This window comes from Leucoraja erinacea, chromosome 4 (assembly GCF_028641065.1).
Source record: "Leucoraja erinacea ecotype New England chromosome 4, Leri_hhj_1, whole genome shotgun sequence".
Lineage (NCBI taxonomy): Eukaryota > Metazoa > Chordata > Chondrichthyes > Rajiformes > Rajidae > Leucoraja > Leucoraja erinaceus.
Genome location: NC_073380.1, coordinates 102,447,232 through 102,462,600, shown reverse-complemented (window position 1 = coordinate 102,462,600; position 15,369 = coordinate 102,447,232).

The following is a 15,369-nucleotide window of genomic DNA, read 5'->3' as shown; positions in this document are numbered from 1 at the left end:
GCTGAGATTATTCAGCATTCCTTCATGCTAATTTCAATGATGTCATAATTTTGCTTGCAAGAACTTATGTGAAATGATCTGCATTTGATCAAAATTGATCATCAACTAAATCATTGAAAAACTTACAGGAGTGTAAGTGGCTGAGATAGTTGAGCAGCAACTTCACAGCATTGGAGATCCAGGTTGTGCCCTGATCTTTAGTGTTGTCTGGGTGGAATTTGCACCTTCTCCCTGTGACCCCTTGGATTTACTTGGGTGCTCCAATTTCCTCCCACGTTTCAAAGATGTGCTTGTTGAATGGGTAATTGGTCGCTATAAATCGCCTCAATCATATAGGTGAACCGTAGAATCTGGAGAGAATTGATGTGAATGTACGGAGAATTAAACTAAGGGACAGAGAAAGGTTGAACAAGTTAGGGCTTTATTCTTTGGAGCGCAGAAGGTTAAGGGGGGACCTGATAGAGGTTTTTAAAATGATGAGAGGGATAGACAGAGTTGACGTGGATAAGCTTTTCCCACTGAGAGTAGGGAAGATTCAAACAAGGGGACATGATTTGAGAATTAAGGGACAGAAGTTTAGGGGTAACATGAGGGGGAACTTCTTTACTCAGAGAGTGGTGGCTGTGTGGAACGAGCTTCCAGTGAAGGTGGTGGAGGCAGGTTCGTTTTTATCATTTAAAAATAAATTGGATAGTTATATGGACGGGAAAGGAATGGAGGGTTATGGTCTGAGCGCAGGTATATGGGACTAGGGGAGAATACGTGTTCGGCACGGACTAGAAGGGTCGAGATGGCCTGTTTCTGTGCTGTAATTGTTATATGGTTATATGGTTAATAAAATAATAATATAATATAAATATAAATATAATAGGATTGTCACAGATGGGTTGTTGGTGGTCAGTGTGGATACAGTGGACAGAAGAGTCTGTTTCTAATCTGCATCCTGCTATGAATTCAAAACCATGCATCTCTCCACAAATTCTGACATTTTAGGATTGAAATCTGGAACCCTCGATATACATTTGCACAATGCACCAAATGAGACATATTTTTATTTTCATAGTCACAGCATCAGACATCATGGAATAAGGTCTTTCTTCCTAACTCATTCATGCCAACCAAAATTATTAAGGGACAGAAGTTTAAGGGTAATATGAGGGGGAACTTCTTTACTCAGAGAGTGGTAGCGGTGTGGAATGAGCTCCCAGTGGAAGTGGTGGAGGCAGGTTCATTGGTATCATTTAAAAATAAATTGGATAGGCATATGGATGAGAAGGGAGGCTGGAGGGGTTATGGTCTGATGTTGCAGGCAGGGGGGACTAAAGGGGGGAAAAAAAAAAAAAGAGAAAAAAAAAAAAATTGTTCGGCACGGACTTGTAGAGCCGAGATGGCCTGTTTCCGTGCTGTAATTGTTATATGGTTATATGGTTATAAAATGCCCCAACCAAGCTAGTCCTATTTACCCATATATGCCCCTGCTGTTCGATGCACGCATTCTGGAATAGTCTATCAAGGCTGCCGGCCGGGGAGCTGAGATAACGGCCAGCAAGGTCGGAGTCGGAAGTCGGTGAGGGGAACTGATCCACTGGCAGCAGTCATGGTGAGGTCGAGGCGCCACAGTTTTGGGGAGACATCTGGGGAGAATTTCAAGTGTGCTCTCGTAATTTTGTCTGGATTAAAGGAGATGTCAGATCACCAGTTCCCTGAAAATCAGTGGCAGACCGGTAGTGAGAAGGTAAATGTAAATGATAAAATGATGGAAATATTACCTTCTATCTTATTTACTTCCACTTAGAGGTTTCCTTTATGATTTTTTTTGTTTTGCAAAACAATTGTGCCATTGAATCATAACTTTAGAAAGATGCTTTGAGAGGGTTCAAAATTTGATTCAACTGAAACAACTGTGATGGCAATGTTTGGTGCAATAAGTTATATATTTTTACATGAAGAACATGGCTAGATGCACGGTTTCAATGTTTCCAGTCAGCTGTTGTCTTTTTACTGCCATTGGTGAATTGGTGTGAATTATATTGAATCATGTCTCAAGGTTTTTATTTTAGCCAACTCTTATGAATTAGGATCCTTTAAATAAAATAATTTGTGCCCATTGTCTTCTGAATATCAGTGCAATGCCTCCCTGCAGATGAAGAATACAGAGAACTCTAACTCAGTTATCGTAAATATTCCTGTGTCCATGTTTTTTAAATGTAACTTGTTTCTTCAGGTTCTTCTCTATAATTTGAATAAATGGGAAATAAATTCAACTTGAGACTATGTGCCTCAATGCTTTGTACAGAAAATATGTTTGCACAGGAATAAAGTATGAAGAATTTATATATCGGTATGTGGCATTACCAGCAGTAAACGCAATCTCGATCTTTCTAATTCCAAGCACTGGCACTGCAGAGAACTATGGTTTTCTGCCACTGAGCTGCTCATTTTTGGGTCTTCCTTTTCACTCAGACTTTTGCAAAAAGTAAATGTCAATGTCACTTTGCATGAGGCAAATGCAACAGTTCTACCAAGAAAACACATCCTCAGTTTTAAGTAATTTAAGACAGCAGCATATGGGCGATATGACAAGGTACCAAGAAATGATGCAAGAGGGTTAATTACTCATATCAGTGCTCATTCTGTGGAATCTGCCCTATCTAAAGCACAAACTCAGGCAATTTACCCAAAGTGTTTTTCACAATCTATAGAAATATTGAAAGTTTTGGCTGTGGATGTTCCCATCTGAACTGCAAGCTGGATGTGGGTTTATACAAAGCAGCTGATGTCTATCTGTCCACAGCTATTATCACAAAACAAGTTTTACAGTAGATCTATGCTGCTCTATTTTGGAGTTGGAGGCCAATGTGCAAGTACCACTGCATGGCACATTTAGCAGACCAACTAGGGATGAAGTTCAAGGCACAGTTGTTAATAAAACAGGGTATGTGAGTACAGTGGTTGTGCCAATAGCCTAGTAGTCCAAAAGTAACTCAAAGGGTCAAGCAGCATCTATGGCGAAAAGGAATAGGTGGCGTTGCGGGACTCAACCCGAAACATCACTTATTTATTTTCTCCAGAGTTGCTGTTTGACCCGCTGAGTTACTCCAGCTTTTTGTGTCCATCTTCAGATTAAACCAGCATCTGCAGTCCCTTCCTATAAAGTAATCCAAAGGATGTGATTTACCTCTCACCATAGCAATTTCAGAATTTAAATTCAATTTTAGAAATCAATAATGCATTGGCACTGGTGAAGGTGAGCATGGACCATAGAACCTATGCTCTCCTTACCCAATCTAGATTATATATGACTACAAGACCATGTCAGTATAGATGAGCTGGGCCAAAGGGTCTGGCTCCATGCTATATGATTTTATTTCAATGTGGCCAACCGTTCTTTCAAGTTGTCTGGCAAACAGTCCTAATGTATCAGATTGCATCTTATTGTATCAGATTATCCGAGTACCTCTTGAATCAAAGTAGTTCCCAGAAGAAGCCTCTCTTCACCTTCACTCTAGCACGTTGTCAAGGCAACTAACATTTATAAAAAATATCAGCCTGCCAGTTGTTACCTGCACCGCCAGATTGAATAAAGAAGTCCCCAGGACAGAAACAGTGTTGTAAGAGTATTAGATTCTGGAATCACTTTTCATGCATCTTATTGGAAAGGTTAGTCAAGAATGAAAAGGTGTTGTGTGAACTACACCACAGCATTGTTACTAGTAATTATGGATGGCTAGTCAAGCTGTTGTCTCTTGCTTCCAAAAACCTGCATTTAATCCAGACCTTGGGTGCTCTCTGTGACTTTAGCACATCCTCTCTCTGACCACGGGGGTATCATTTGTGTGTGAGTTGGTAGGTTAATTGGCCATTGTAAATTGTATTTACTTGGATGATGAGTGGTCAAATCTGTAAGAGAGTTAAAGTGAAATGTGAGAAAAATAAAAATGGTATAAGTAATGGATAATTGATGGTTGGCATGGACATGTTGGGTCAAAGGGCCTCTTTCCATGCTGTTCAACTCTAAGCAGCGTAAAGATAAATATTAGCATTAATTTTCTGGCAAAAAGTAATGGCAGCTACCAATGTTGATTTCAAAATACAGAAGACCGATGTATGGATTGGAGAGGTGGCTGAGAGTTTGGTAAACAAATACACATCACACTGATGATTTTCATAGAGTGTAGAGGGTTCTTGTTGACTGCCACACAGTCACCCTAACACCATGGAAGATGTAAATATCAAATTACTTTAACCTTGTTGGTCCCTGCTAAATTATTGAGTCAGAGAATCAGTGAATCATACAAAAATGAAAAAGACCCTTTGGCCAACTGTGTCTCCACTGACCATGTTAATACCAAGAACATTTTCTGACACTTAGCCCATAGCCTTCTAAACTTTTGAAATGTACAAAATCAAGGGGTTGGACAGGCTATACTTTTCAAATGTTGTGAGAGTTCTCCACTTCCAACCAAATCCTCACAACAAGGTTCCAAACTTTTAGGACCGAGATGGGTAACATTTTTATTTTCCAAACATCCTCTAGGTAAGTTTTATATTATAACTATATAGGGACAATTACTTGTGGCACGGAATCACAGGGCCAGAGAAGGCCCTACAAGTCCGTGCCGATCATATTGAACGGTGCAGGCTTTTTTTCCCTTAGTCCTATGTTTCTATGTTTAAACCCTGCACTCATACCATCAAACCCTCCATTCCCTTCTCATCCATGCAGTGAAATGAAAGTATCCAATTTCGCGGACTTTTTGCAAATGACAAACAACAAAACCTGCCTCCACCACTTCCACTGGAAGCTCATTCCACATTCTTTTACCAATCTAATAGAAGGTAAAGAAGTTCCCCCTCATATTACCCCTAAACTTCTGTCCGAATTAATTCTGGGAAGTCATGTGTTCTTGTTTGAATCTTCCATATTCTCAAAGGGAAAAGCTTGTCCACATCAACTCTGTCTATCCCTCTCTATCATTTTAAAGACCTCTATCAAGTCCCCCCTTAACCTTCTGCGCTCCAGAGAATAAAGACCTAACTTATTCAACCTATGGTATAGGTGCACACTGATCTGTTTAGTAGTAAATGCCTATTATGTTCTGGGTGCTGAAGCAAAGCAAGAATTTCATTGTCCTATCAGGGACACATGACAATAAACTCACTTGAACTTGAACTTGAACTAGGTGAAGCAATTGCCCTCAGATCCCCAGTTTACCTACTACCTATTGCTTTAAACCTATGCCCTATGTTTTAGGTGCATCTCCGTTTACTATCCATTTTACCTATGGCTCTTATAATATTTTAAACCTTCTCAGTCAACTTCTCAGTAAGTCGCCTCAGCTCCCCTTTGCTCCAAGGAAATCAAGCTAGGCCTATCCAGTCTCTTCTCTTAATTGAAACACTCCATCCCATGTGATATCCTAATGAATCTTCCCTGAAAGAATGTGCAGCCAGCCATCCTTTTGTGCATCTTAAAGTATCCATTCTTCTCCTGCATTTGTTTCCGAATGCTGCATCCACTGTGAACACTATAAATTGGTAATTATCCACTGCTGCCTAAGGAACACTGTTGCTTCTTCGAAGATTCTAGCAGAGAGGTAAGCTTCTTTATATTCACCGTAAACAATACATTGTCCACTTACTTATCTATTAAATGGGGATAAGGGTCAGTTCATCTCTGCTACTGGCCCAAAGCTTGTATTCTGTGATTTCACATTGCATTTCTCTTCTTTTGACTTTGTCTGTCAGATGTATCTAAACCCCTTTCCCTGATAACAACATAGGCTGTAAATTGGAGTATTTTAAGCATTTCTATCCTCTCTTTACAGTAAATTATTCTTAAGTACTTGCTTCCTTTTGCATTACAGTTATAGTTGTTTAACAAGTGCATGCTTTGGGCTAGTTGTCTTGATCATTCATTATGATTTCTATTCAAGGCCTGAGCTGAGCAAAGAAAACATATACTTTTTTTTTAAATTAGCTGTACTGCCAAACACAATTCCCCATTCCAGCCATGTTAGTGCATAGATGTACTTAGCAATCCTGGGGTTATTTTTCTTGAGAGCATGAAGCCATCCGAATGCTGTGTCACAATATTGAGGAGGACAACATTCCACACACAATGCACTAGATGGAAGAATTGCATCCATATATGACCTCGAGGGCTAAAAATTATAGTTATCAATATTAGCCAGCAAATATTTATCGCGCTGTCAGTTGGTGCAGGCGTGGTGTAAATTTTGTGAACTAAAATGAAAACAGAACCAGGAATGTCATATGAATGTGTTAAAATTTACAGATTAAAAATACTAATGTTCAGTAAAAGGATTAAAAAAAAATATATAATTCATTTCCAGTATTTGAACAATAATTATTCTATATTAATTGCTGATCAAATTCAAAACAAAAATACCCAAGTGTCAAGGCTAGGTATAATACTATTTTGTAGTTATAATACTATTTTATTTATATAATGCCTGCTAAATTCATGATACTCCTCCATTTATTTTCCTTTCATCAATGACCTTGGATGGCTATGCTGTGTTTGCTATGCTGTTTTCTTACAATTATTCATTTCAGCCCTCTAGGGAGAACAAGATAACTCACCAATTGAATTGGAATAAAGATGATAAGGACATATATCAGATGATCATAAGCTTATACGGTTCACCATCCCTTCTCTGACACCTCGCCCCCGCTTCCTCCGAGAAATCATCTTCCGTAATCTAAAATCCATTGATCCCCACCATCTCTCTGACCTGCTCTCCACCACTCTCGCCCTGGACTCAAACCCCATCTCACCTGATGATCTCACAAACCATCTCAACTCCACCTTGTCTACCTCCCTCAACACTCTGGCACCACTCAAAACACGAACCGTAACTTTCAACACATCTTCACCCTGGTACACACCTACACTTCGTAAACTGAAACAGACTGGTCGCCAACTCGAACGACTTACAAATAAATCATCTCTCACAGTCCACCTTGAAGCTTACAAACTCCACCTCACTGACTACAAAGATGATCTCATTGCTGCAAAATCTGCCTACCTCTCCTCCATATTCACCGATCCCTGCCTAAACCACAGAACCCTCTTCTCCACAGTGGGCAACCTCCTCAAGCCTCGAGCCAACACTCTCCCTACCTCTACTCCGGATCTCTGCAACTCATTCCTCCACTTTTTCGCTGATAAAATCAGCACCATCTATCAATCTTTATCCCCAGCATCTACTCCACCACCTACCAAGGCCCCTCCTTTCAACATCTCCACTGACCTCCTTACCCCTCCTCCAGACTGCTTCCTCTCCCAGTTTGACCTGGTCACCCCTATTGAAATCTCCAAACTCATCAGCTCTTCCAAACCCACTACCTGCTCCCTCGACCCTCTCCCCTATTGAAGTCCTGCCTCCCCGTTCTCTGCCCCTACCTCACTAATCTCTTCAACTCCTCATTGTCCCAAGGAATTCTCCCCTCCGCTTTCAAAACTGCTGCTGTTACACCAATCTTAAAGAAACCTGGTCTTGATCCCTCCTCTCTCATTAACTACCACCCAATCTCAAGCCTCCCCTTTCTTTCAAAAACCCTGGAGCGTATCGTTGCGGCACAACTTCATTCCCACCTCCTTGCGTATAACCTACTTGAACCCCTCCAATCTAGCTTTCGCCCCCTCCATAGCACAGAAACTGCTCTTCTCAAAGTCCTCAACGACCTCCTCACCTCTGCTGACACTGGTTCCCTCAACATCCTCATCCTCCTCGACCCGAGCGCAGCCTTCGATACAGTGAACCATAACATCCTGCTCACCAGACTCAAAGACCTCGGCATTGAAGGCTCTGCACTCAGCTGGCTCCGTTCCTACCTTTCCAACAGATCCCACTTCATCTCTCTCCACACCCACACCTCTGCTACAGCCACAGTCACTCAAGGCGTTCCCCAAGGCTCCGTACTCGGCCCCCTCCTCTTCATCATCTACATCCTCCCCCTTGGTCAGATACTCCGCCACTTCAACCTGGACGTCCACTGTTACACTGATGACACCCAGATCTACCTTGGCACCCAAATCCCCCCCCCCACCCCCCCCCCCCCCCCCCCCCCCCCCCCCCCCCCCCCCCCCCCCCCCCCCCCCCCCCCCCCCCCCCCCCCCCCCCCCCCCTCTCCCATATTAACTCCTGTTTGCCGGCTATAAAAAACTGCAACCAACATACTTTCCCCAAACTCAACAGCAATAAAACAGAATTCCTCCTCATAGGCTCCAAAGCCACACTCAGCAAAATCAATAACCCCACTCTCACCATCGACGGCACCACTGTCTCCCCATCTCCCCAGGCCCGCAACCTTGGCGTGATCTTTGATTCCACCCTCTCCCTTGAGCCTCACATCCGCCATGTCATTAAAACCTCCTTCTTTCATCTCCGCAACATCGCCAAACTCAGACCCTCTCTCACACCTCCCGCTGCTGAAAGACTCATCCATGCCTTCATCTCCTCCCGACTGGACTACTGCAACTCACTTCTCCTTGGCATCAGCTCCACCTACATCAACCGACTCCAACTGGTCCAGAACGCAGCCGCCCGACTCATCACCCACACCAAATCCTGGCATCACATCACTCCAGTCCTCAAACAACTTCACTGGCTTCCCATCTCCCTCCGGATCCCCTACAAAATCCTGATCCTCACCTACAAAGCCCTCCACCATCTGGCCCCCCCATATCTCACTGACCTCCTCTCCCCCTACCAACCCTCACGATCCCTCAGATCCACATCAGCTGGTCTCCTCTCCATCCACAAGTCCAACCTCCGCAGCTCTCCAGGGCAGCTCCCAGGCTCTGGAACTCCCTTCCCCAACTGATCCGCAATTCCGTGTCCCTCACCATCTTCCAGTCCCGCCTCAAGACCCATCTCTTCACCTCTGCCTACCCTTAGCCCCACGTGCCGTCCATTTTCATCTGTGCATTAATTGCCTCATACTGTGTTTTGTATTGAATTCTGTATTTACTTTGTGTACTAGTCATGTCTCTACTATTTATTTCATTCCACTTACATGTTTTTCCTCTACCTGCTAAATTTTTGTAAGATGTCCTTGAGACTCTTGAAAGGCGCCCATAAATAAAATGTATTATTATTATTAGTAGATGTAATAATGCAAATATATTGTTGGGCCAACAGCCATAAATAAGCAACTGGACTACATTCCCACTGGAGTAAGCAGCTATAGAAAGAAACCGAAAGGTGCAAAAACATGTTATGAATTGATAGAGCTGTTTCACAGCATTCAGTTTATTTCCCCTTTGAATAGTCCACAGATCCAGAACTGTCATATCTAATTATTCAACCGAAACAGTTTACACACGACCGCTTTTGTTGCAGAATCATTGCTCAAATCCCGTGAAAACTGCCTGAATCAGTGGTGTGGTGATGGGATATCCTATTTAACCATTTCAGATCATGTAACAAGAGTGCTCTCAGATATGTGTTGGGGAGGGCATTCCACTGCAGTCTGCTACATGATCATTGAAGGAACAAAGTGGACCAAAGCTGGTAGATGGTTGTGGGCAAATAAGCAAGCATGGGTAGGAGAATGTGATTCAATTAACAACCTCATCCACTCTTTTGGCGATGCCCAGCACGCCTGTGCAAGTACAAAGTTGAAAGACTCAAAAATATTTAGTCAAGAAATCTATATGGCTAATCTACTATGGCCTCGTGTATGGAAACCAATCTTCAGCCTATTCGGATCGAGAAAATACTGAAACAATTAACTCTGTGGTCAAAAACAACATTTTTCACACAGAGAGTGGTGAATCTCCGGAACTCTCTGCTACAGAAGGTAGTTGAGGCCAGTTCATCGGCTATATTTAAGAGGGAGTTAGATGTGGCCCTTGTGGCTAAATGGATCAGGGGGTATGGAGAAAAAGCAGGTGCAGGATACTGAGTTGGATGATCAGCCATGATCATATTGAATGGTGGCGCAGGCTCGAAGGGCCGAATGCGCTACTCCTGCACCTATTTTCTATGTTTCTATGTTTCTATTTAATCTAGCAATCCATAGAAAATAATTTGCATTTAAGAGTGAGGGTTTAATGCAAAATGTGTTCCAACTTACATTCCAGCAACTAAATGGATTGGGATTTCAATAGTGGTGAACCCCAAGAAATAGTGAAGAACGAATATGTTTAGTGCTATTTCCCAGAATGATTTTCCAAATAATTTTTTTAATCAATAGATATCAGAAGCAATGGAGTTACCAAGCTGGCCATGTCTGGCACAATATGATAGGTTACTAAATTAAAAGTCAATTTGAAAATAACAATTGTAATTTGTACATATCCTTGCCCAAAAACATTGAAGGTGACCAAGTCCAATGGATTTTCAAGGGAAAATCTGTCGCTTTTTATTTTAAGGGCCTGTCCCACTTATGTGATTTTTTTCGGCGACTGTCGGCACCTGTCATAGTCGCAGCAGGTCGTCGAAAAATTTTGCAGGGTAATGCCTGTTTAGTCATGAGTAGTCGCCCAAAGATTCATACCTTTTTCTGGTCGCCGCTGGATTTTCATCATTTTTTAATTTTCAGCGCCCTGCTGCGACTATGACGGGTGCCAGCAGTCCCCGAAAAAATTGCGTAAGTGGGACAGGCCCTCAAGTGTGCATCTGAATTCTTGGTATATTCTTTCCAACCAATAAAAGATAAACTTTTAAACTATATCTGTGTTTTGTGTCAATTGCAGTTATTTTTCCTCTTGATCCAGAACACATAAACCATATGGATTGTAGACTATGCCATGAAATTACTAGACAAAGGAGTGGATACTCTTTTTTATAATTCATAATGAAACACTGTTTTTCATTTACTTAACTTCCAATGTCTGATTTTTCCATTAGTCTATTTCTTCTACTTGGCCTAATGCAATTTAATATATTCTAAACATTTAAATGACCGAGTAAATGGTCATGTTAATGTGCACGCTAGGATCAACCAAAACCCACCTCATTATTAATTGAAAAAGATGAGCAAAAAAGAATAATGTTGACACAACTGAATAAGATGTTACCCCTTTTGGGATTGTGGAGTCACCTTCCACAGAAAGAACACAAAGAATTATATTTAGTAATGAGGTTTCAGAGCAAAGTATGAGGCATCATCCTACTATTAAAAATAATATATATTAATCTGAATTTCAGAAATGGCATGGATTTAGCTGGCCTTATGAAATGGTGAAAATGGGTGAGTTCAGTATTACTTCCTGGGGATGAACTTCCAGACCTTTGATAAAGCATTGTTGAAGAGTGGTTGAAGTGCAAAGTATAGCCTTGCAGTTCTATATCTCCTGGCACTTGGCAAGCTTAGTTGAAATAAGACTTCCTTGGATCTTTAACGTTATGAGATTATGCAGGTACTGAAACGTATGTTGATAATTTGGTTTTGAATTAGAACCACATTTAAATAAGCTATCACATGGATTCTGATGGTTAGAGTGAACAAAGTAGCCAGCCGTTATTTTGTTTATGTTCAAGTCAGATATTCAATTGATAAGGAGAGGTTCAGAAAATTCATAATAATCCCACAAACCTGTGTTTCATTGAATGCATTACAGAGGCCAAGGGATAGATGGTGCTTTGTATGCATACTTGCTGTTAGTGAAGTAAGTCAATTTAACAGTTCATAATCAGACAATCATTAGATTAGATTAGATTAGATTTGCTTATTGTCATTCAGACCTTTCGGTCTGAATGAATATTTCGTTTCCCTGCAGTCATACATATAATAAAAAATGACAAAAACACACAATCAACACAAATTTAACATCCACCACAGTGAGTTCACCAAACACCTCCTCACTGTGGTGGAAGGCAAAATCTTAAAGTCTCTGTCTTTCCCTCTTTGTTCTCCCTCTGAAAGACTGGAAAGATGCATGGAAGGACATACAACAAAAGGTGTGTGAAGGGGCAAATTTAAAAACATGATTTAAATTTACTTAGCATCAAGCCATGTTGTTAGCTTGACCAACCATCTTAATTTATTTAAAAATTGGTGTTCTTCCAATATTATGCTGGATGTCAACTTAGACAATCCAGCTGGGAACTCCTAATGTAGAACAGTTCCACAATTACTGAATGGGCCTGCTTTGTACAAGATGGATGTGGGTCTCAGTCTTAAAGGAGAATGTCATAATATCCTGGAAAATATCAAGACCATGCAGCTTGGAAAATGGAAAACAAAGCCAATTCTAACCACCATTGTTATATCCCTAAATTCCACTATCATATTGGCATGTGTTAGACATAATAAGTAAGATCCTAAACGTACACTATAATGCCTGGGAATAATTTGGTGGGTAGAGTCAAACAAGATTTCGGAAATAATATCATGTTTGATTAAACAATTGAAAAGTATTGAGGTCTTTGAGGACGTATCTCATAGAATTGTGAATCAATGGGCCAGATGTGTTTGGATTTTCAGAAGGCTTTCGGTAAGCTACAATGCAAGAGGTCGCAAAACAAGCTCATGAAATTTAGTGTAATATTTTAGTGTATAGTTTAACAAATATAAAATAAAGTGTAATAACAAGTACGATCTTCTTAGATTGGCAAGGTAAGACCAGTGCAGATTATCTCCAGGTTAGCAGAGAGTTCCATTCCCGAAAAATGTTCACAACCCTAATTCTTTGTAAGTCAGAAATGAACAAAAACAGTATACGGGAGAGGATCACAAATTCAGCTGTGATAGAAGAGTAGAGCAAGCAGGCATGGGAAGAGCTGCATCACTGACACAGCAAATGAGCAAGTGAGTCTGCTCAGTACTCCCAGCTCTGCTTGACTCAACCCTGCTCACGGGTTTTGCAGCTGGGTCATACCTATGGGTGTCCATAAACCAGGTGTAATGTGGGTAGGACTTTGACGATGCTGCAAAGATTCATAATTTGAACAAGGTGGCTGAGGTAATCAAAAGTAACTTACTCAATTTGTTGTAGGAAGGAATTCAATTCAATTCAATTCAATTCAATTTCAATTCAATTCAACTTTAATGTCATCGCACAAATACAAGTATCAGTACAACGAAATGCAGTTTTGCGTCAGTCCGTAGTAGTTGTGCATAAAGAAAAACAAAAAAAATAGAAAGAGGGAAGATACAGAATAATCAGGAAATACAGAATGATTAAACAAAGGGGACGGAGGGACCAGAGAAATCTATCGTCGGGAGTCCGAGTTCAGCAATGTGATTGTATTGTTGTAGAAGCTTTTCCTCATCCTATTAGTACGTGACCTGAGGCTCCTGTATCGCCTCCCTGATGGGAGGAGGGCAAACAGTCCATGGTTGGGGTGTGAGGGGTCTTTGATGATCTTCCCAGCCCGTCTCAGACACCGTTTTCGGTGGAGGGCATCCATGGCAGGGAGCGGGGCACCGATGATGTGCTGCGCGGTTTTCACCACCCGTTGTAGTGCCTTCTTGTCCGCAGCAGTGCAGCTGCTGTACCATACCGTGAAGCAGGTGGTCAGGATACTCTGCAGATGCAGATGCCGAAGACACAAAATGCTGGAGTAACACGGTGGGATAAACAGCATCTCTGGATAGAAGGAATGGGTGATGTTTTGCATTGAGACACTTGTTCAGATTCAATTTGTTGTTGATGCAAAACCAAGTGTTAACATTGGGGAGTGAAGAAAAGAGCCTTCAAGGAAGTATAAATTAAGTGCATTGTGTTGGTAGCATGGCAGATTGATTATAGTTGAAAAATATGAGATCATTCACTTTTGTAGAAAGGTGCTGATTTGTTTAAGGATGTGAGAGATTGAAGGAGCGTAGAGAAGATTCAAATGAACTATAGTATCTTGTCTCTAGTTGGGAGAGTTAAGATACTTAACTTATGTAGGAAGTTAAAAAGCAAGTTATAATGCACCCTTTTAGCATTTAGGAAACTTTTATCAACTTAATGCAGCAGTAAGGAGTCTTTGTATTGTAATATACCCAAGGTTTCTGAGCGGTTGCAGGTGGTTGCCGAAGGTTGCAGGTAGTGGAAGCAGGTAGGGAGACTGACAAAAACCTCAGGGAACCTCCGGGAACCGCACGGAAACCTTGGGTGGGGCGCAAAGTCTCCAGAGGTTTCCGTTCAGGTTTCCTGAGTGGGACAGGGGAGCCTTTTACTCCTATATAACCATATAACCATATAACAATTACAGCACGGAAACAGGCCATCTCGACCCTTCTAGTCCGTGCCAAACACATAATCTCCCCTAGTCCCCTATACCTGCGCTCAGACCATAACCCTCCATCCCCTTCCCATCCATATATCTATCCAATTTATTTTTAAATGATAAAAACGAACCTGCCTCCACCACCTTCACTGGAAGCTCATTCCACACAGCTACCACTCTCTGAGTAAAGAAGTTCCCCCTCATGTTACCCCCTAAACTTCAGTCCCTTAATTCTCAAGTCATGTCCCCTTGTTTGAATCTTCCCTACTCTCAGTGGGAAAAGCTTTTCCACGTCAACTCTGTCTACCCCTCTCATCATTTTAAAAACCTCTATCAAGTCCCCCCTTAACCTTCTGCGCTCCAAAGAATAAAGCCCTAACTTGTTCAACCTTTCTCTGTAACTTAGTAACCTTTCCTCTCCCAATCTTCCACAGGTGAATCAAATATCATTAGAGATACTGTACAAATTGTTGTTTTACTGTAACACTATAATTTATCATTATATGAATGATTTAATCACCATTAGTATTTTTGCTGCTTTGATCTTAAAACATGCTCTTCACAAACTTAAAATGAAATTTGAAATTGTGATGCCTTATTACTTAATGCAGTTAGCAGAGATCTTACAAAAGCAAAGCATAGCCCCAAGTGTGATATGATATACAATATCAATAGCATTCTCCAGTGTAGTGCTATTGAAAGCTTATCTAGATACCAGCACTATTGCAAATCCCCTCAAAGGCATAGAGTTGAAAGCAACCCAAAAGAATGATCTAAAATCAAAGCGAGCAGGATGGTAAATATTCAGAGGTAGAACTAAATCTTTCCAGAAGGCCATAAGAGAATCTTAATGTAATAACTATTTGACACTGAATTACAGTTTTCTCTATGCATTTGTTTTGTGTGAGGAAAGGTGACACTGTGTCTTTAATTATTTATCCTTTGAGTGCTGTGTAAGGTTACTAAAAGGCCATTTTATCATGCCAGCCGCATTTAGCTGTTGATGTTGCTGTTACTGTTACTTCCACTGAGCTCTTCTGCCTTTCTTATCTCATTTTAATTTCGTAACTGTGCAATATTAATGACTTCTACATGTCTCCAAAGCTCTTATAAATCATGTCCTTTTCACCATCTCAAACAGGTTACTCTCAGACTATCCACTTAAGCTATTTTC